This window comes from Passer domesticus, chromosome 2 (assembly GCF_036417665.1).
Source record: "Passer domesticus isolate bPasDom1 chromosome 2, bPasDom1.hap1, whole genome shotgun sequence".
NCBI lineage: Eukaryota > Metazoa > Chordata > Aves > Passeriformes > Passeridae > Passer > Passer domesticus.
This window is the reverse complement of record NC_087475.1, coordinates 120,873,284-120,896,007: the sequence shown is the minus strand read 5'-3', so window position 1 is coordinate 120,896,007 and position 22,724 is coordinate 120,873,284. Positions and strand designations below refer to the sequence as shown.

General features: G+C 35.0%; 1 long non-coding RNA gene across 1 annotated transcript in view; it reads right to left on the bottom strand.

The window, feature by feature from the left end:
* Positions 1-14,398: 14,398 nt before the first annotated feature.
* LOC135295641 (uncharacterized) overlaps positions 14,399-22,724 on the bottom strand; it is a 32,379-nt gene continuing 24,053 nt past the window's right edge. Inside the window, exons 2-4 of the long non-coding RNA XR_010357779.1 lie at positions 20,448-20,581; positions 20,180-20,248; positions 14,399-14,465 (exon numbers count right to left, since the gene is read on the bottom strand). This is a non-coding gene — a long non-coding RNA (uncharacterized LOC135295641). The remainder of the gene's footprint in view (positions 14,466-20,179; positions 20,249-20,447; positions 20,582-22,724) is intronic.

Below are 22,724 nucleotides of genomic sequence, written 5' to 3'. Positions count from 1 at the left end.
CATGTAAATTCCTACAGGCTTGTTGCCTCTAAAATATTTGTTCCACTTTCTGCTTCATGGCAAGCATTCAAAAAATAAATATTTCAGAGTTTTCCGATGTTTAATACTGATAAAAAAACCCCTTTCAATAATTTTAAATAACATTAAGCTTCTCTTACTTTGGTGAAATGTTTTGTGGCAAAAAACAAATTGGGGAGAAAGACTGTGTCTTTTGAGCCTCACTACTATAATTTTTTTAATTGTATAATAAAAGTTATACTTTCAGCTATGGGGAATTCTGAATATACAGGGAATTTTACCCATGCTATTTTTACTTTTTGACTGATAGACTCCAGCTTTCTGTTTCTTAAAATTCTAATAATTGAACTTACCTCCTCTAACCTTAATGCAAAGGCTAAAATTGTTTGAACCATGATTCACTCCTGGAAAGCTCTCGTTGCTTTATACACCTGAAGTATCTTGAGTATTTACTTCCTGCTTTAGCCAGGGAATATTCACTCAGTGTGTTCCTCCAAAACTAGCAATCAGTGGCTCCTTTACTCATGATGAAACTATTAAGCCATAATGGCTTGGATAATGAATGGGAAAGTAGCCTTAGCAAGGTGCACATCTCTATATCAAATTTATCTAGGTTGCATAATGTGTGATTAGCTATGCTATCAGGCTTTCTTCCCTTTATTTAATTGAATATTAAATAAATAATAGTAATAAATAATAAATTCTTTACTTCCAAGAAGGTGAGCATCCTGAATTCCAGGCACTCCTTTAACATCCAATTCTCCTTTCCCTTGAGTAGTGCAGGACTATTTAAGTATGGATCTCATTGGAAACAGTTTCAGTAATAAAAAATAGATGTGGTCATGCTGTTATAGAATTTTTGGGCTCAAATACTGCAAAATAATATTTCTGTATTCAGTGCCCATTATTTTGAATGATCCTGAATTTGGAGAATCAGAGCCTGTTGTCTGCACCAACTTTGTCAAGCTCAAATCTTCCAACAAAGAGAAAAGTTTTGCTTAAAATTAAAAACCAAATCAAAATCTGCTTGAAATCAGAATGTATTTTGATGATTTTGACAGTAAAAAGTGGGCACCTTTTGAGATTTACATAGTTTTTTTGGAAATTGGTAGTTGTGGAAGACATTGCTATCGCTGTTTAGTTTTCTCATAACTGTTTCCTTCTTTTTATCTCAACAAGATATTTTGGAAACAAGTAATAAAATCCAGCTAGAGAATGATAAGATTATGAAACCTTTTATAAATAAATGATAACACAGACTCAGATTAACATGAATAGCTGTTTGTTGGGTGGTTGTTTTGATTTTTTTTTTAATAGTAACTCAGTAAAGGAAAGATAAATTTATCTTTTTAATTAAGAAAACCTGACAAGCAGTATTACTTATGGGAAATCACATCTGCCCTAGCATGGGAGAGTAAAATATGTGTCAATTTATATTTTTTGTGGGAAAATATACACGTTTAACATTAGAGAGCTTAAGATTTCTCTTGCCCTTTCATTTCTTTTCTATTACTTATAATTGATAGGGGGATGTAAATGATATGCCATAGAACTGCATTGTTTTAGCATAACACATTTAGTGGATTTTTCAAATCACTTTTGTGGGGCTTTTCAGAATGGTGTGTGGATACGTGACTGGTATTTGGGGTGGAGATTTGTCTTTTAGGATGAAGGAAATGAAATCCTCAAAATCAGCAGTATTTTTGTTACCGTCCTTGTAGGATTTGCCTTTCATGGCATGTGTGAAAACACCCCTTAGGCTAATCACATAGAAGTGCTAAAAAAAAAAAAGCATACTTGGAATAAAATTATGGTATCATGATTTCTTTCATATTATCCCTTTTGGGGAAGGACAGAGAGGGGAAGATAGGGAAGTTGGCTCACAGAGGAAAAAAGATCACTGTTATGAAAAAGGCAGACGTGCTCCCTGTTTTTGTTTGCCTTTTTTATTTTAATGTACTGCGGGCCAGTAATAAGGTTATTGAATAACACCAAGGACACATTATCATCCACCTTCTACTTTTTATTTAACTGAACACATATTCAAAGGCAAATAATATATGCTAGCTAAAAGTCTTGTTCACAGAAGTGCTATCCCTTCACATTTATTTCAGGCCAAGTAAATCTTTCCTACAATTTTGTTAATGGCCACCTTTTTAAAAGCAAATAATAACCTCCCCCCAAAAAATTGTCACCATCACTCCCTCCCCTTCTCAAACCCTACTGAGAGTCAATCAGCCATGCAGAGAAAACTTCCAATATCAGTGTCTCCTGATATGTTCTGTGTTAGAAGCCTTAGTTGCTGAGCCTGAAAGTTGTTTAAGGGAGGCTCAGACTGGACAGGAGGAAATCTCTTCAGAGAGAAAATGGTCAAACACTGGAACAGGCTCCCAGGAGAGAGAGAGAAACAGCCAATGCCTCAAAACTGCCAGTTTTTGAGGTTATTTTTTCCAGTTATGACAATTATACCAGTGAATCTGTTAAGCTGAAAAGCTGAATATTTTTAAATTAAAAACAAGCTGTGTCTAAAGCTTCTCTTATTCAGTATTTCTTGTATATGAGATATTTTCTGGTCACACTAAAAAGTTGTCTCTACTGACATGGAAGAAGAAATGGTCAACTAAGAACAAATAATAAGCCTTAGTTAAAAGGGTTATAGCTATAATAAAAAACTATAAAGGCTGTGCCAGTTTAGTGCTAATGGTTACTTGGAAGAAAAGTGGTTTATTGATTGGAAATTTGTTGTAAGATTATTATTGTAGCTTCACTTTTATTGTTTTCTTGAAACATGGCTTTGCACACCCATGGTAATTTCATTGTCAATTAATTTAGGAAAAAGAAAAATGTTTGAAACAATGCTAAAGAAAAGGATTTATATAGTGGTTCATGCATGCAGAAAATGTTATAAATATGAGATAAGCAGTAATACCTGGAAACTAATACTAAACTGAAATGCAGGGATGATCTCAAGAAATGGGCAGATTTAATTCTCCAAACATGTACATAATATCAGTCAATGATTGTACTTTCAAAGATTTCAAAGCAATAAATGAAAACTCATTTTCTGGCTAACATGACAAGTCTTGGCTCATTAATGGAAACTTGGAGAGTGACAATTGAAGATATGTATAAAAATGAGGATCCACAAGCACAGTCCATACTTGCAGGGAGAATCATTGATTCCTCTGGCTTATCTGAGAGGTCCAGAAACAATTTTTTCAGATATATCATTTTTAGTGACATATAAAGCCAGGTATACAGTAATTAAAATTTGAGGGATGTCTCTGAAATTGATGATGAGGAAAAATGTAAATAAGGAATCTTAAGAAGTAAAACTTATGTAAGAACTAAAATGGCTTAATTTGAGTTTATTTTTCAATCAGAATAAAAAGGTATTTCTTCAGTTCTGAAGGGTGGGGGGAGTTGTGCAAACACAGTCTTTCTGCTGAAAACCTGAATTCTGACCAAGTAGGTTAAACTGTACATTTTATATTGATTGTTAAAGTTAGGAGAAATGAACATCGCTGTTTCAGTACATATGGTTCTGGTGATATGCTAAATTTGAAGATATTTTAGGATAGGATTTTCTGCAAATTTTCTTTGTGAAAATGTCTTGACTTTATCCTAGTAGGGAATAAGATTAGTTTTTAAACTGTGAAAATATATGAAGAACAAGTAAAACATAATTAAACTAATTTATAACAAATTTGAACATTATACATGTACACATATTTTGTGTATATAGCTAGATTACATGCCATTTACATGCAAAATTATATTTTGTCAGTCATATTCTTTGTTTTGCAACAGCAGATTGTAAGTCACATTAATTTTCTGTTTATTCTCTTCATTTAGAGTAATTTAATTTTTTCCCATTTAGAATAATTCATTAGACAAATTGCTTTTAAGTTGGAAAGTCAAAGGCACTCTCTCTTTGTTCATGGCAGCATAGCTGGTGTCCTTCCTGTAAGTGGCCCTTCTGGAAACCACAGTGCTTGAACAGTTGCTGATAGCACTGCAAAAGCACCTCATGTAAAATGAAACTCACTGTGTTCTTATTGATTTTACTACAAATGCCACTTATCCACAGGAGAGTCAAGCTCCACTTTGTTCTGATGATGGTCTGTTCAGAGTAATTCACGCGTCAGTACTCCAAAAGTTCAATTGTGATCTAGTGGTACCTGAGGCCTCACAGCTTCATTCACACATGCCAGTAAAACTCTGTTGATTTTGCAAATTCTGGTTTGCGCCTTCCCAATTGAGTCCATCTTTGTCTCACTTCAACACTCAGAAGCTGGGTCACTGAATGGTTGGGGCTGGAAGGGAACTCTGGAGATCATCCAGCCCAACCCCTCTGCCAAGGCAGGGTCACCTCAAGTGAGCGACACAGGAACGTGTCCAGGTGGGTTTGAATGTCTCCAGAGAGGGAGACCCCATGACCTCCCTGGGCAGCTATTCCAGGACTCTGCAGCTCTCAATATAAAAAAGTTCTTCCTCAAGCTGACATGAAACATCTTGAGTTCTCTTTTATGGCTTTTACCCCTGTCCTGTCACTGGGCACCACTGAGAAGTCTGGCACCACCCTCTTGGCCTCTGATTTTGAGATATTTATATGCATTGATGAGATCCCCTCTCAGACTTCTCTTCTCCACACTGAACAGGCCCAGCTCCCACAGTCTCTCCTAATTAGAAAAGTGCTCCAGTCCTTTAATCATTTTGTGACCTCTGCTGCACCCAGTCCAGTAGCTCTTTGTCTTTCTTGAACTGTGGAGACCAGAATTGGACACAATATTTGAGGCATGACCTCACTAGGGCTGAGTAGAGGGGTAGAATCAGAATAAACATTTCTGCTTGCTCTGTGCATATAGTTAAGAGATTTAATTGAAAAATAGCCCAGCTATTCAGGAATATTTAATTGTGTTATAGTAGATAGTACATAACTTTTATACCATAAGATAAATACAAGTGTATTGAGAAAGATTGTGTTTGTACAAATATAGATACACTTATGCATGAAAGTGCAAATGAGTGTGATATTTTCATCTATTTGCATTTTCTTGTTTGGACTATTGCATATGTATAAATTAGGTATTGATAGATTTTTTTAAAAGTTTGTAATGCTATTTAAGGGACTTCAGACTTACATCTCAATGGAAGGGAAATAAATGTGACTAAATCTCCTGAGCAGCTATGGAAATCTTAATTATAACTGATAAATTATGCAATATCTAATTCCTGAATCAGCAAAATTATATGAGAGGTTAAACTTCAGGCTGTCAGTATATTTCAATAGAAGTAAATACTATTCTGTATTAATCTAATTGCCCAACTGAAATTTTTTTCAACTTTTATGAAATTGCATACCTCTAGTAGGTTTAACTTGTAAGGATAAAGAAAAAAAATTAGTTTGAAAATGCAATCTGTCATTACAGCACTACTTAGTGTGTCTGGCACACTTGAAGGTTTACATTTTCAATGTGTGACTCCTTATGAACTTCGGCAAGTCAATTTTCAAATGAGACTATAAACATATAAAGAACAGTTGAAGTCTTCAGAGGTGCATCCAGGCTCCCTCTTTGTTAATTTCCTGCTATTGAATGACTGAAACTCTTTGCAAATAAATTTAAACTTTGCTTTGAAATAAAATAGTCCCATTTGTGGCTACTTTAACAGACAATGAATTGTTGCTTAATTAATTTTAATTTTCTTTCTTTCTTTTTACTTTGGCATTGTCTCATTTCATCTGTCTCCTGTAGTACACTGAACAAGTGAAAATGTTTAACTAGAAAGGAAAGTAATGGAAGGAATAGCATGTGCACCTAAAATTCAGGTTCCAAGTTTTATATCAACAATTTCTGAAGCCATAACCAACAAAAGAAATAAAGTTTATATATACTTTCAATAAAATCCCTCTACTGCATAGATAAAATACAATGTACTACTAAAATACACTTATATTTTGTAACTCAAGATACAGGGAATAAACATTACACTAGCAAAACAATATAAAACAAACTATATTTTTGTGTAGTGATACATAGAAATAATAAATAATGTTAATGTGTTAATGAAGGGCTATAATGGCTGTTTATTGTGCTTACAGTTAGAGGAAAGATAAGTGTAGTTGCTTCCAATAATTCAGTTTCTACTCTTCACCTTCTTGTTCATAGATATAGAGTACACCAAACTGTGCTTTGCAGGTCATTGAGTAAAGAATTTTAAACTGAATTTATTGTGACTGATGCCTAAATACAGGGATAGGAACCACATCCATAACTTTTCTCATTAAGTTTTACTTATTACTAGCAGGCTTTCTCCAAGATCTCTCCCTTATTAACAGCTAGAGACATCATTCACTCACAAGAGATTTAAATGTCATTGCTTACAGACTCATTCATCATAAATTCTAGTTTGCAAAGCTTTTCCTTTGTTTTACTGAAGGCAAAACTATCTTCGTCATTAAAACACAGATTCGTTTCTAATGATTTTTTTAGACCTTTAAACACCCAAACAGCAACCACAAAAAAACCCCTCCAAACTGCATTTTTAGCTCCTTTCAGTACATCATGATCTCTTTTAACTAATGTTTGATTTGAACCCTAGTCCCAGTTCAGTAAGATATGATGCAGATTCCATACTACAAATCTTCAATTGAATAGGAAATAGTACTCCATTGGAAGAGGCAATGTGCTCTGAAACACAAGATTCTGAACTAGAATGGTTATATTTGGTTGTTTCTCCTCCCAAGCTATGGGAGGTATTTTGTATATCCTTCCTATGCCATCCCACACTTTTCTCACTTCTAGAAAGGCAATTATGTTTTGAACTCCATGAGTGAAACCCAGGGCATATTAATAATGTATTTCAGAATAATTTTTTTAACCATCCAAATGTTGAACTGTTTTACAAATTTGAATTCAAGAAATGCAAACATATGCTGTTTGATATTTCCTCAAAATTATTGCGTCTGATTTAGAACTTGTAATTGGGTCCTTTGCAAGCAATTATTTCACTGTGATAGTCTTGCAAAGGTGTGGGAAAAAAGCAAACCACAATATTATCAATATTTGAGACTTATTAATGATAATTATTAAAAATAGTTGTTTATTAATTGGATACTAATTTAACAGCAATTACTGATTAATAAAGGAATTATAACTCTAATAGTTATAACCTACACTTTACAAATACAGGAGCTCTTAATGTCATTGTTGTAGGTATTAAATTTTTCCCAAGTTCTTTCCTCAGATACTTTTTACATTTGTATAACAGTTAAAAAAAAAAAAAGTGTAGCTGTTTCATAATTATACAGCCCGTCTAAAATGAATTGCTCTGCATCCTGGTGACATAAGCAGTGGCACGAGGCTGTGTCAGGGCAGGTTTAGGTTGGATATTGGGAGAAGGTTCTTTACCCAGAGAGTGGTTGGGCACTGAGTAGGCTCCCCAGGGCAGTGGTCGCAGCACCAGGCCTGACAGAGTTCAAGAAGTGTTTGGACACTGCTCTCAGGCACGTGGTGTGACTCCTGGGGTGTCCTGTGCAGGGCCAGGAGATTCACTCAATGATCCTGACTGGTTCCTTTCAACTCAGGATAATTTATAGGTCAAATGTGTTGGTCAGTCAAAGGCCACTGAAATGCAGCTTGTATGTAACAGGCTTTTTATTGTACTGTTTGATTCTACTGGTTTAAATACAAGGAACCTCTGTAGAAAATCTGACTTCTGCAAAATTGTAAAATGTAGTTTGTTGGCTAAATTTTATTGAAAAGAAACAGCTTTCCTGTTTTTGTTTTTTTTTTCTAGGCAACCTTGCATGTGATCTGATCCTGTTCTTCAGTCTCCTCGAAAGCACCTTATGAGAGGATGACCTTTCTTAGCTGTAAATCTCCTAGCCTAACTATTGCTTACAGAAATGGCATAAATTAATGTGTTATGATCTCAAATGACACGGTGGAGAAAGTGTATTATAGTCAGAATATGTCTGAACCCTTTAATGAGAGTAAGCAATGGTTTAACAATGATTCAGCAAGGATAGTTATAAAAAACTTTAAGTTACTAAATTTCTTGTAGTTTTAGAGCAGACTCTGTAAGGAGAATTTTGTTACCTTATGAAATGGGATACATATTTTTATTGTGGTATAGTCCTTTTAGTGAGATCAAAATTTTTAATTTTGTGTCTATATTCTCATGAGAAGAGAATCTGACTTTGTGTTTAATGTATCTGTCTTACAGAATTGTCTATCAAGTTGTGATAGACTCCAAGTTAAGTACATGGTATTCATTCCCTCTAGTACCTTAATTTTTGCCAGTCAAGGTCTGTTGGTATGAAATTTGAGATTTTAAAGCATGATTATATTTTGTATAATTGTTACTAAATATAAGCCAATATTGATGATTCAGAAGATAATTATGATCAAAGGATATTTTTATGGGCAGAAAACTTGTGATACAATTTTTTCACTGACTTCTTCAGTTTTGTAACCCTGCAGTGACTTTTATATTATTTTTAACATTTGTGCTGTTTTTCAAGGGCGTCAGATATGTTTTACTTAGAAAAAATTTATAAATACAAATTACCAGAGTAGTTAGCTGGTGTCTTTGGGATATTCCCACCACAGAAGAGATAAATCACACACATTTCCTCCTCATCTTGGATTATTTGACCTGTGTCTGCTTCCCCCACACCCCAGCATATTTCTTCCCGAGCAATCTCTTTTTCTTGGAGATCTGGCATGTTGCCCCTAAAGGGCTGAAGAGCTTTTAGATGTAGAACTATTTGCCCCCAGTGCTGTGGAACAAGCTGTGCTACAGGCACGCAGAGCAAGCTGTACTGCTTTGAAATACTATTGTCTGTCTTCTGTCTTTTCCCATCTGCTGCTAAAGGCATCATCACTTCCCTTCAGTCAGATTAGAAAGACCTACTATTTAAAATCAAAAAAGGAACAATGTCCAACAGTGTTGTTATGTCTATAACATCTTCATTTTTTCATAGGTCCTTTCATTTGAAAATTTTAGTGTCATAAACATGAGTTCATTCTGGTTTTCTCCTTTACGAGTAATTTTATTTTTTTCCCACCAGTGAGCAGCACAAAGTGCTGGTCCCTAAAACCCAGACAGCTCTCAGTGACAAAATGAAGGATTCTTAGTCAGAAAATCTTACTCTGGTTTGAGCACAAGCATCTTTTATAGCCTAATTGCAGGTTACACATGAATTAACTTTTGGAGACTCTTAATGAAAGGAGAGGTCTATTTCAATAACTGCCTTCCAGTCAAACCCAAGCTGATGGAATGAAATGTTAAAATTAAACAGGTCTTTTTCAGCTTATTAGTTCTATCATTGTTTAAAATAAAATAATTTTTAAAAAATAATACCCTTCCAACACCCAAAACCCAAAAGTTTTACTGTCATAAGGAAATATAATTTCTTTAGTGCGTTATGTGTATATATAATGCTGGTACTGACATAAGATGATTCACAGTGTAGGTTAAAAAAGTAATAAAATGAATTAATGGCATTGAAAATATCTCACTTTGAGAGATAAAATTGAAGAATATTTCTGTTTCTGAATGCTACAAATGATTCTGAATTAAATATTAATCATTAAGTCGTTTTGCACCATATGCAGATTCTTCAAACTCATTAGATTTGAGAGTCAAATAGTAGCAAGCTGAGAGGAAGAGAAAATCTGCAAGGAGAACTATGCTCAGAGAGGTTTATCATTTAAAGGAAAAACATATGTAACTCAAGTGAAAGTTCACAGGTGTAGCTATCTTACTACAGAGCAATGTCAAACTGGAAATCAGGTATCTGGACTAGAATTCTACCAGAAGAAAATTGTATTTTACCTGTGATGTTAAGTACATAATATGAGAATAAGATAAGTAAAAATTCCACATTCAAAAAAAAAAAAAAAAGGTAAATTTGGTAACACTTTTGGTTGCAGGCTTGTATTTTAAAGAAACCCCAGAAAAAACAACCCCCCATAGTCCAATTTTGAGTATTGCTTTGTCTTATTGTTGGATAGTGCTGTGAATGTTGTTATTTATTCCAGAATTATGTCTGAATAGGTGTGTGTTTTCAGAACCTGTTCTTGTGAATTATGAATAGTATTCTAGAAGATTTGTGCCTATGTAATAGTCTAAAACAGTCACTGAGTACTTCAATGAAAAGTAAAGGATGCAGAGAACAGTATGAATCCTGAATTCAGGATTCCAAAACTAAAAGAAATTTTGAGGACAAGTAGGACAAAGAGTGTTTTCAGTTTCCTCCACATGTATAAAAAGGACTGTCTTTGTTAAGTACAGTGAGTACAACATGGAAATATTTTGCTTATTTTTTCTGACTTGAATAGGAAAGTTGATTTTCTGTGAGATCTGAAACTCTAGAAGAAAACTTTAAAGAGGGAATCTTCTTCTGCTTTAGTTTAGTGTCACCCTTCTCCGACTGCAGCTTGTTTGGGCACAAGTCACATTCTGGGACAAAACACATCATGGCTGAGCTGCAAACACTCCATTAGTCTTTAATTCCAAATTGTTAAAATCCTCTGCAAGCCCTAGGCAATATTTAGGAATTAATCCCTTGTCAGCCTCATGGTTTAACAGCTTGGGTTTTGTAATAATATTCCCTATCCCCATGATTTGTAGTAGGCAGATTCTTTACTAAACAGATTAAAAACCAAGACACAAAAAATTGAGCCAAACCTCCAGTCTTTGTGATTACTCATAATTTTCTAAAAGGTAATGCTAAATGTCTTCATGGATTCAAAAAGAACTTGGACAAATCTGAGTGAAAAAAACCAAATTAAGCATGCATAGTACAAAGGGACCACCTTAGCATTGGAAATCCTTTGTGGTGTAGGAGGTTGTAAGAGTGCCCTGGAAAATTATTGCTCTTGTTCTGGCCTTGTATTCTGGAGGAATACCCTGCTGTAGAGAGAAATCTCGGCAGGATGGTCTGGGTTTTTTTATTCCTACAATTTCTCCTACATATGTTCTCACACAAATTCTTGCATGATTCAAAATAATCTCTCCAATTCCACACCAGCTTCAGATGGGAAACTTTATGTCAATACGTAGATTTTTAGTTGCTTTAATGTTGTGAGAATTTTGAACATTCTGATTTCCAATACTAGTGCTGCTCTTAAAAAAATTATATTAATGCTGAATTGAAAGATCCTGTTCTTTAAATAATCTCAATGTTTAAACTCATTAGTAGGCTTAGATTTTCAAACAGTTTGAACCACAGTAAAAAAAATGCTGTAAGTTGGTGTGAACAGAAGGAAGTCTCCTGTGTTAATAATGTTAAAAGTTTTTGATTAGTCTATGTTGATGATACCAGGTAATGTTAATGTGAGAAAAACTAAGAATATACTAATTTGTTAAGATGTTCCTGTTCTTAGCAAGTTTTAGAGAGAAGTTCAGACATAGGGAAAGAGTTATTATCCATCTAAAAATTAATTCTGTTTGGTGGCTGAAGACAGAATGGATCATTAAATACATTCTCAAAAATCACTGTGATGAACTTTCAAATCCAGTGTTGAGTTTTTATCTTTTTAAAGATGACTTCACGAAAGAATGTGATACTAGGAATATCTTTGGTAAAGAACAGCTTTGAGATTTGGAAACTTTAAAATTTGTATGATTCTAAAAGCCACTTGAACAATCTGGAAAAGTAAACAAAATCTTTAAAAAGACACTTTGCACACAGTACTGTGCAGGGTGGCACTCATATATTGACTCAAATGAATGATCTTTTAAGGTTTTTTTAATGTAATCTGAAGAGAACACCTGTAAATGACATTATGTCTAGTTCTAGTTTTGCCCTTACATTGAAATTAAAAAGTTTTATGTTACAAAGCATGTTGTAAAACTATATCAAAATCAATAATGTGAGCAGGTATTTCTGGGCACTTTTCTTTAAATGTCTTGGATCTAGAATTCCCATCTTTACTTCACTACATCCTATGCTCAGCCATTAGACCACCAAATTGCAGATGAGGAGTGTTGAGCATTGCTGAACAGCTGAAAAAAAATTGGGGAACTCAGTACAAGGTTGCTCAGCACAGGTGTTTGTGTAATTATGATGTATTAGAAAACCCCTTTGTTCTATAGCCTTCCAGCTGCCTAGAGAGTAAATTCCAGAAGTTTTCAGCAGAGATGAATCCCTCTGAACAAGGCTGGCAGCAATCACCTTTTAGAGGGAATATGGAAATCTTGCCTTAAGGTCAAGGCACCACTCCCTTGAAAATGGTGCTTGCATGCCAAGTAATAGACACAATGGCTTTTCTCCACCTCCTTCATTAGCAGGCAAGTTAGAAAAAAACCTCACCAGGTAGATATTTGAGCAGTTGCTGCAAAAAGAGGCTTTGGAAAATGCTGCAGCTGAGAGAGAGTCTTTAGGATCTACCACCTCTGTGCTAAGGACGGGGGAAACAGGAGTCTGAAAAATGCTTGAGTTAAAGTGTCCTGGGAATAGCAGAATGCTTGCCACTTATTTATACCAAAATGCAGTCTAATTGTGATTTTATAGATTTCTGCATATGTAGGCAGAGGCTGGCCCAAAGAGAACATTAACAGCCCTCACCTCAATAAACACAAAGGATGGAGTGCAGAATGAGCATGCCAATACAATTTCTACTCAAAGTCATTTCTCCTTAGAAGTCACTATAACTAGATGAAGCTGTCTCCAAGCTATTTAGAAGATGTTTAAAATCATTCAATCACAAGCAAATGTCAGAGTATTTTTGCAATCAAGCAAAACCCCCCACTTTTGTACCTTAAGCACCTTTAAGGATATCACAGAAAATCACAAATCTTAACATACTTCCAAAGTAAGAGTAGTATGTATTTTTAGCCCCATTTTGCAGATGGGAAGCAGACATGCTGTAATTAGAAAGAAACTACCCAAAATAATAAAACCACTATGACTGAAACTTTCATCAAGCCAACCTTTTGCTCCTGATGTATAAGTAGGACCTCTCCAGATATTTCTTATGCCTTTCCTCCTATCTCTTATGTGTTTTCCTTACCTTGCATTTCAGCTGGAGGCTGTAATTTAGCATTTTAAGAGTAGCCTCTCAGGGCCCCTTTTCCATGACGCAGATTTTAAGCCCATTTCAGATCCAAAGCATTGCAACAAATGGCATCAAACTCCACAATTATACTGAAAAAGTATGTATTTTAGTATTAATGCTTCTGTCTACTAACTTCGGGTTTCATAATTTTGATGTAAAAATATAAATAGTCATTCTTTGTTCATGATTTTAAATGTCTAAGAGTTCACTTTGCCAAACCAGTATGTCAGGGTTTATTTAGTACTGAGAGCAATCCATACTTTTGGGGTTTTTTTAGCCCTGCCTTTATATATATATATATATGTATATATATAAGTGTATATATATATGTATATATATATACACACACACAAAAATATTCAATTTATCTTATACAAACTACATATTTTTGCAGGAAAGTACATAGAAAAATGAGACAATTGAAATCTTTGTCTTCTATTTCATTGACAATCCTGGCTTTTAGCTGAGGAAACCGAAATGAATTTGTAATTCACGATATGACTGTGTCATGACCGTACATGATACCATAATGGTGATTTCTTTTACTCTCTATTCTTTCCCTTAGCTGCTTTTTTCTTTATTCTTCTCAGCCTTTGCCTGTCACTGAGTGTCAGGCTATTAATGTTTTCCTAGGATTATGGGCAATGACAATTAAATATCTCTTCAGAATGATAACAGGTTGGCTAGTGACCATCACTCTGTATTTATAATGAAGAGATTTTCCCTCTTTCATGTACATTACCTTACTCCTATCCACAGTGATGTTCATTTGCTTCTTGTTCCATAGTTGATTGATACCTTGAAAACCACTGCAACTCCTGGTAGTCGTTTTTCATCACTATTATTTTAAATAATTTTATATCACCAGAACACTTAGTCACCTCATTATTCCCTTTTTTTGTAGATCATTTATGTTGAGCAGTAGATATCCCAGCAGAGCTCCCTGAGGGACTCTGCTGTTAAACCTCTACTTTTGTTGAAGCTGATCACTTAATCCTACTATTTAAGCTATTCATGAGAAGACCTCCCCTCTTGTCCCATGACAGCTGAATTTCCCATGAGTTGAGATATTATCCTAGGCCATAGTGTTTTTTTAATTCTTTACAGCAACTCTAACAAAACAATTTAGTATTTAATATAAGAATTCTCAGTCTATACATTATAATATTAATGTAAAAATAAAAGGCAACTGCCTCCCTCTTCAAAACTCCTGCTGCTAACACCAGAAAAACATTTATAATGTAAACTTTGAAAGATTTAGCAATTTAAGTTATGTGGCAAAGGTTCAAAATGGATTTTAAGTTAGTTACCTAAATCATGAATGGTCTTCTTGGATGTACTCCTTGGTTACTTTTGGTTTGTCAATGGGACGTTTTTCTGTAAATTAGAGATTAATTAAAGTAAGACAGGAAGTTGCCAGGTTGGAATATTAATGGTTGATTCTGTGAAACTGAGTTCATTTTGGAAAACACAATTTACAGTTCCTAAAAGCTAGTAATAAGATAATTGATGCAAAGCTGTAATATCATTTGGTCCCACTTGAGAGAGAAAACTTAATATTAAAATATTTTTGACTGACAACATTGCCATTTATCTTCCTAGCAGGAGTCAAGTGAGAACAATAAAGTGAGAAAAGCTCTCTGTGCTCCATCCCTATCAGCTGCCATCATACTTAAATGATGTGAACAACCCCAATAAGATTTTATTTCTCAAACTTTTTTGATTTCAGTACCAGTACTGGAACTTCAATACACTGACAGGATTTGAGAAGTTCTCTGGGTAGGACACTTTGGACTTTTAGAAAGAAAAAATGTAAAGGCTTAGCAATCCCAGGTGTCACCAATTCAATCACCAAAATTAGATGGCTGTTATGTAAATTATGCAAATATGAGACTCAACCTCTTCCTTCATATTTGAGAAACGAAATATGTAATGATGTTGACATTTTTAATTATCATCAGGCCTCTGTGTTAACTCCTAAGTGGGATCAATGTTATTACAGGATCTCTGCAGACTCTGGTAGACATTTCTGTATCACATCAGACTTTATTGAACATGTATGTGTTAGTATGTGAAACAATGGACAATAAAGAAATAAATTTTCGGAGTCATCAAACATAAATTAATTATTTAAAAGGGAACTTTTAAAAAGGTCTGTTCTTTGGTAGTGGTCAGAATCTGACAATATTATGCTGAACATCCTTCCTATATATTTTCCCATACCCCAACATTACTTTTGATGTAAATTAAAAAAAAAAAAAAAAACAACCAACAAAGTGCACTATTGGGATGGAAATTTTATGAGAAAAGAAATATCATAACTCTAAACTTTTTAATTTAAATTTATTTATCTGTCTCACATCACTAAACTATATTGTTCCTTACATTTACCTAGCAGGCAGAAAATAAGAGGGAAAAGATAGGCCATTCCAAAAATTTAATTTCAGCTCTCTCATTGGCATGCCTCACAGAAATTTCCTGGTAGCTAAACCTCAGCTTTTCCATCAGCAAAAGAGGGATAACAGTGCTTAACTGAATCACAAAGCCAGTGATATTATTGCTGTTGTTTGTCCTATTTTGTAAGTAGATGTAATCATCTGTGTTACAGAGAACTTTCTGAGAGGAATCTACCTATCTAAATAGAGATCTTAAAATCCTGAGGATTAATTAATTTATGTTTGCATAGTTCTTTGAAGCTGTGTAACACTATATAAATGTTAAATATTATCCATTCCTAGCCATTGACTATGACTTTCGGTAGGTACTGCGTATGTCAGTGCACACTATCACTACAAGTCCTCTAAAACTCATAAAAATTATTAGTTTTCCTGTTAATATTCTTTCTGTCCTCTTCTCTAACCTTCATACTCTTTGCCTAGCCTGCTAAAAGAAAAAAACCTGCCAGGTAACTACTTATAAAACCATTTCAGCCATTTTAGTCTGGTACTTTTACTGCATAGAAACTCTCCATCTTACTTCAAAGTTCAAAACAAAACCCAAACCAGCACAGAGTGACCTGCATGCGGACTTGGTGGGGAAGGGACACAGTGTGTGGCAGTGAGGTCCTGTGATTCATATGGGACAATAATGTGCTCCTGCATATTTTAGGGAGAATCAACAGGGTGACACTGGACTCTTGGAACTGAGAAGGCTAATGTTGTGAGTTTTATATGTACACTCTGGCGAGGTGTCAACTCTCTGTTCTACAATTCCTCAACAACAAAAAGAAGAAATATCTACCTTTGATACATATTTTTGTATATATATATACACACACACACACAAATATTCACTTTGTCTTATTCAAACTACATATTTTTGCAGGAAAATGCATAAAAAAATAATAACAATCGAAATCTTTAGCTTCTACTTCATTAGTAGCAATAATTGATTTCACAAACTCTCCAATATATTTTTTAAAAAATGTAATTTTGTGTTGTACTGAGCATGGAGAATTGACAGAAAGGGCTTTTATGATCTATTAATATATGACTATGAAAGCATCAGATTTTTATCCTATTTTTAAGGATTAAGTGATTTATAGGTCATTATCCTGCAGACTGTGGGACTATGTCTTAGCTGCACACCTCTATGTTTCTGAGCCTTCAAGTCCAACCTCATGTCCTAATTAAATCCTGACTCCTTCTTGAAGTGAGGTCTGGGAATGCTCCAGCCGTTTCCTCTCCTGATCAGCAGTTTCTTTTCTGGAAGGAATTTTGGGCACAGTTGGAACTTTTCCAACAGCGCCAGTCTGGCTGATTAGGAATGAGGGGTTTTCTGTGACACTGGCTATCACTGGGTGTGGATTTGGCCTTCTGTAGTATTACCTGCTTGAAAACAAGGAGTAAGAATGATTGTCAACTGCATGGCAGTGACGGAAGAAGCCAAGTCATCACCTAGTGGCCTTGAAACAAGGACAATCTGGAAATGATTCTGTCACACGCAGAAAGCTCAGGCTGGGATTGAAAAATTTGCAAGATTTCCAAGGAAAGTAGAATCCAAGAGTCCTTTTTACTTCCAGTGAAAAGAGGATGCACCCAAGTATAGTTCCCTTTGCTGCAACTTGAGCAATTCACAGAAACTCTGCTGCTAATTGTGACATGAGTTTTCTACTCAGGTGTCTTCACAGGGGCATGAAATTGTCCTCTAGCAATGCTACTTGTATATATCTAAGAAACTAAGGCAAAGCTCCTTTTTCTACTTATACCTTTCCCCCTTGGGATCACCTTCTGACACATTGCAGAGACATATTTCTTGGTTCATCATTTCCTTCCTCTGACAGGGAAAAAATGTCTGTTTAAAGCTTTACTCTATATAAATCTGAAATACCAGTGCTTCATACCCTGGCTGTACAGTGTATTTCTATCACAGCCTTTCAGAAATATCCTAAAGTGTGGTTTAATCTCATGAAAACAGGTAATTTGGCCATGGGTGATACTGTGTGAAGGGTATCCTGAAAATTTTGATGCTCCCCTTTTTATTTCTCTTGGTGGTGCAGATTAAAGGTTTCACAGATGGCAATCATTCCTCACATTAGTTGTCTAGAAAGGAAGAAATGAAATCTGCTCTATAAACTCGAAGGCCTCCTTATCTGCGGCTGTAACTCAACTTTCTATTCCCTCTACAAAGTTAAGGGGACCCAAGTGAAATTCCTGAAGACCAAGTAAAAGAGGAAGAACCTTCTTGTGTTCAGTAATAATTTCCAGGGAAATGCTTATCACATATATTATGCAACTCTACTAATGTTTTCAGCACTAGGGTTTGGTTTAACAACATAAAACTCTTGAATGATGCACTTTAAGTAACTACTGATAAACACAGACTCAGGCAGATAAAATGTAACTATTTTCTAAAATATATTGCCTGTATTTAAAAGCAGGATTTTAATTTTAATTAATTCTTGCTACATTTAGTAATTTAGTTAATTAATACATAAAGGAATATTAATTATTAATAACTAGGAAAATTATTAATGTATTTTTCTAGTAAACTGGAGGGAGAGTGTGACAAACCAGTAAAAGGCAAGTTGATATCTGTCCTTCACTAATATTTGTCCTCATATAGCCATAACTAGATAAACTATCCATTTATTTATTGAAAATAATGACAGATTTTATATAATTGGGATAATTATCTTGGTGGTTTGTGGGTTTTTGCCCTCTACATATCCCATTAGCATACCTTTTCAAAATAATCTACACCCACATTTACCAAATCTACTGCCACTTTATATAAATCTTGCTAGTAAATCCTAGTGGTAATGTCAATAAGCACCAATCTAATAAAAAATGTGCTCCATAGATTTCTTCTCTATTTAAATTCCTTTGACACTTCCTTAGTTATCTGTTTATGCAAGCAAGCACTTTATCTACCTTTCTTGTTTTCCTAATATCAATTGTTATGAAAGCAAACACTTGCAAATTCCAGCTTTGAACAGCAATTTTAACACAGCTTTTATCTTTCCTTCTGAAATTTTTCCTTACATTTCTTTTCGAATCTGTATTGCACTGTTTAAAAAAATCATCCTTTTCAGAAACAACAGTACTGAGTTGATATATCTGCATTCGTGTAACATTCACAGCTTATAAAACACTGGCCTTGTGATTACTAACTCCTTGAATAACCACATTCAAGTCCAAGGCACTGGAAAGAAACATGAATCATATATCTGACTACAGCGTTTCAGTGAGTCAGTGAAAGGCTGACTGGTTTATGCCCCAAAGCCCATGGATTCAATAGATGTCTTTCATTTAAATGAGTTTTAGGTCAGATCTACTATGGCTGCACAAACGCTGAAAAATCAACAACATTCTTTAAATGGAGTGAGTAGCCTGCTTAACATGATGAATATCGTATACTAGGTAACTAAATCTGTAAGAAATGCCTGAGTTCTGTTGCCTGTTTAAACAAAATCAAAGGTACTTTGAAAGAACTCAAGTGGACAGAAAGCTGCCTCAAACTGAGCATGTTAACAGGAAAGCTGAAAACATCAGTGTCGCTTTTATCACTGAAGCAGAAATTACAGGGTTTGGGAAGAGATTTTTAACACTTTATCTATCTCTCAAGAACATAAACATTATTGAATGACTTTTCTGCTTGGTCACAGATATTTTTTATGAAAGATTCATGTGTATTTTGTTACTACATTCTATTTTGCAGCATTAAGAAAAGTGTGGGTGCGAGGTGCAGGGATGAAATCTTTCTAAAAATATCCCTTCTTTTACTTCATCCCCTACTTTATCTGCAGGTCCCGACAGTTTTGGACATAATTTTTTCCCAGCAATTCCTTTCTCCTTGTTCCTTAGCAATGCTTCTGTCCTTGACTGCATTTCTGTCTTGGGATCTGTACTTTTTTTTTTTTTTTTTGGACTAAATGTCTGCTTTGTTCATATTACTTGCAGGTTTAGAATTTTTCTGGGTCAGAAAACCTAGTAGAAATGATAAAACTTTGTCTTTGGGGAAAGCTCTGACTTCTTAGAGCTGACCCTACAATGAGAATATCAAAGTCAGTGACAGAGCAAAGGAGTAAAGAAGATATTGTGAAATTGACTTGCTTTGATGGTATAATATAAAAAAGAAAATAGACCTTGCACCAAGCACAAAACACTTGCCAAAAACTTAGAAAAATCCAAAACTCAATTCTCTGGAACATTACTGAACTCATCTTTCATATTATTTTATAGTTTTTTAAAACTTTCCAATTATTCTATTTTTTGCTGCTAATTTTCAAAAATGAGGTGGTCTGGAATATTCCTGTGTGCTACCTAATGGGATTAGGTATGGCCCCATGGGAAATCAGTTGAATTTTATGACTGCTGGTGTTGTTTTTGACACTTAAAATATTTAAGTCTATGGACAACACTGAACAAAATCTGGATATAAAACCTTTTGGGTGTTCTAGAAAGACAATGGCAGGGACAGCAGAATAGCCTGAAGAGCAATACCTCACAATTCTTTGTAAAAATTCCCATGAAAAGTCCATCTCTGCAGGGTGAGAAAGATGGGATAAATGCACCTAGGATAAAAGGGAGGACTAAATGATAATCTGTCAGAAAGAGAAACTGTTTTCCTAATGGAGTGGCCATCCTTACCCAATTCCTTCCAGAAGCAGCAGGGCCCTCTCTCTCCCCTCAGGGAGCAGCAGTGAGGCTCCAAGTCAGCTTGCAGAGGCAGAAATTAAGGAGAACAATAGTCACATCCTTAAAGAAATTAACCTGGCAGCACAGAAGTGAGATAATGGGGCTGCCTTTTTTGCAGGAGTGGATTCCAGCTCACCAGACCGAATTACAACCTCAGATCCCAACATGACCCGTGGAAACTGCAGTTGGAATGAGCTCACTGAAAAAGCAAAGCACTCACCAGCAAAAGGAAGGATCAAAATAAAAGATGTTCAGATCAAATCCACGTTTTGGCTGGAGCAAAGGCAACCAGGACTGACGTGATTTTCCCATCAGTGATGCTTGACTGGCTGGGAAAAGAAGCACCTCCAAGCCCTGCTGTGAGAGAAAAAGAGCTTGTGAAGTCCTGCAGCCAGAACTGCCAACCAGATCAGGTGTGTTGCTCTGAAATTGTTGAGTTATATTGTTGAGGGAACAACAGATTGAGGAATTGTATAAACAAATTGTAACTGCTAATGGAAAACAGCGCAGCTCAGTGTTTCAACTCATGGCGTGAGAAGTGGGAAAACTTCTCCAGATTGACTCCAGCCTCTTCCACAAATTTCTTATATGCTCTATTTTAGTCCTCCTTGCTGTCTAGGAAATGGGAACAGGTAATAACTTGCCACATGTGAGTAAAAATGTCCTTTTAGGTATAATAAACTTTTCAGAAAATAAGACAGCGATAAAAGTAAGGAACTGCATTTCATGAGATTTTTTGCAATATGGCATCAGAGTGAACATCATGTGTTTTTCTGAAAAAAAAAAAAAAAAAAGTAAGTTTTTTTTTACCTCAGAATTTAAAATTTTCCCTCTAGTATACCTGGCATCATGCACAGAAACCTTTAGGGAATTAACATCCAATAATGGGTACAAAAAGACCCAAAAACATTATCCTGAGTCATCTGTCTATTTTTTCTTCTTTTAAAGCTGTGAAAGGGAGATATACTTAGGACTGTGTGCCTTTTACATCCCATCTATATTTTTCCAATTAAAGGAAAGCAAATCTGCTTTTAAGCTATCACAGGGAAAATAATTTCCCTCCACAAGATGGCTCCCACAGTGAGAAACTCCAGGCTCTGAAGATTTCTTTTTTTAATTCTTCAGAATCTAATCCCAAATCATATGGTTTAATCTGTCTACTTTCAGCTCCTGAGGATTGATGTTTATTAAATAATTTTTTTTTAAAGAGAAAAAGAAAAAAAAGTTTTGTTTTCTGCTGCAATTATTCTGTGGTGCAGGATAGATAACTTTGTTATTGTGATTGCTCACAATATGGGGCAAATTTCATCATGTCTGTTTTGATTTTTTTTTGCCAACTGTGTATTTTTTTCTAAAAAATCTAATCCAAGCGGCCATTTCATGCCAGGGATGCCTAATAAGAACTCCCCACTGAAATCAGTCAGGAACTATGACTAAAAGTCAATAGTAACATATGATCCAAGTTGTTTTATTCTAGAATATTCTATGAGAGTCTTTGGCTATATAATAGCAAAAAAACAATCTGATTATTAGCTTCACAGACACACCATTTTTATGATTTTTTAGTGACAGAGTTTCATGGAGCTTAGCAGATTAAAGGGGAAAGAGAAATCTAAGAAAATGTATAAAACCAAATCTGTAGAATGAAAGAGTTTTATGACTATAAGAGCATTTACAAGCACCATGCCTGGAAAGTTAATACCCCTTGCTCCTGATGCTCCAAAATGGTTACGTACATCTTCACATTAAAACATACCTAAAAGCTTGAAACTGTGAGAGAAGATTGAGCCACGTGGTTTTGTCTTGTTTTGCTGTTGGTAAAGAGCACAAAGGAAACAGAAATGCACCTTGATATAAGTGAGCCCTGATATTCTGGTTTTGAGCCTTGAGCAGCACGAACAGATATAAGCAAGTTTTGTGTACTTGTGGCTAATTAGTTTTTTTGCATACCAGCAGTACCTGGGGCTTTCCATCTCTGCTAGATCTGTACACAGAAATTGCACTTGCAATTGTGTCAGCATCTGTCTCCAAAGGAACTGTGAGGCTGAGGATGAAATTCTTGCTTTGTTTACCTGCATCTCACCTAGGCTAAAAGTACCTTGAAGTGCCCAATGCTGGTGGATTTGCACAACAGCCAATGAACTAGGTAGTAAGCAGTTATTTTGTTTTTAATGTCAGGAGAGTATTTTATTTTTTTCTTCTCATACTTCATGAATGGTAACTGTGCAAAATAATTTCTTCCTTTTAGCTTATTGACAGTCGCTACACAGGATTCTGGAAAAGGAAGTCCCATCTAAAACAAAAATTAAAATATTTGGGTTTTTTGTTTAGTTTTGAAAAAAAAAAAGAAGATGCAGGTATTTGTATCTTTCAAGAGGAAGATATCGAAAGTGGTTGAAGGTCATTTATAAGTTCAGAAGGATTTATAATAAAATGTGTGCTGATGTTTCCTCTGACTCAAGTTACCTTCTATTTAACTGGCATATAAATGAGCTTT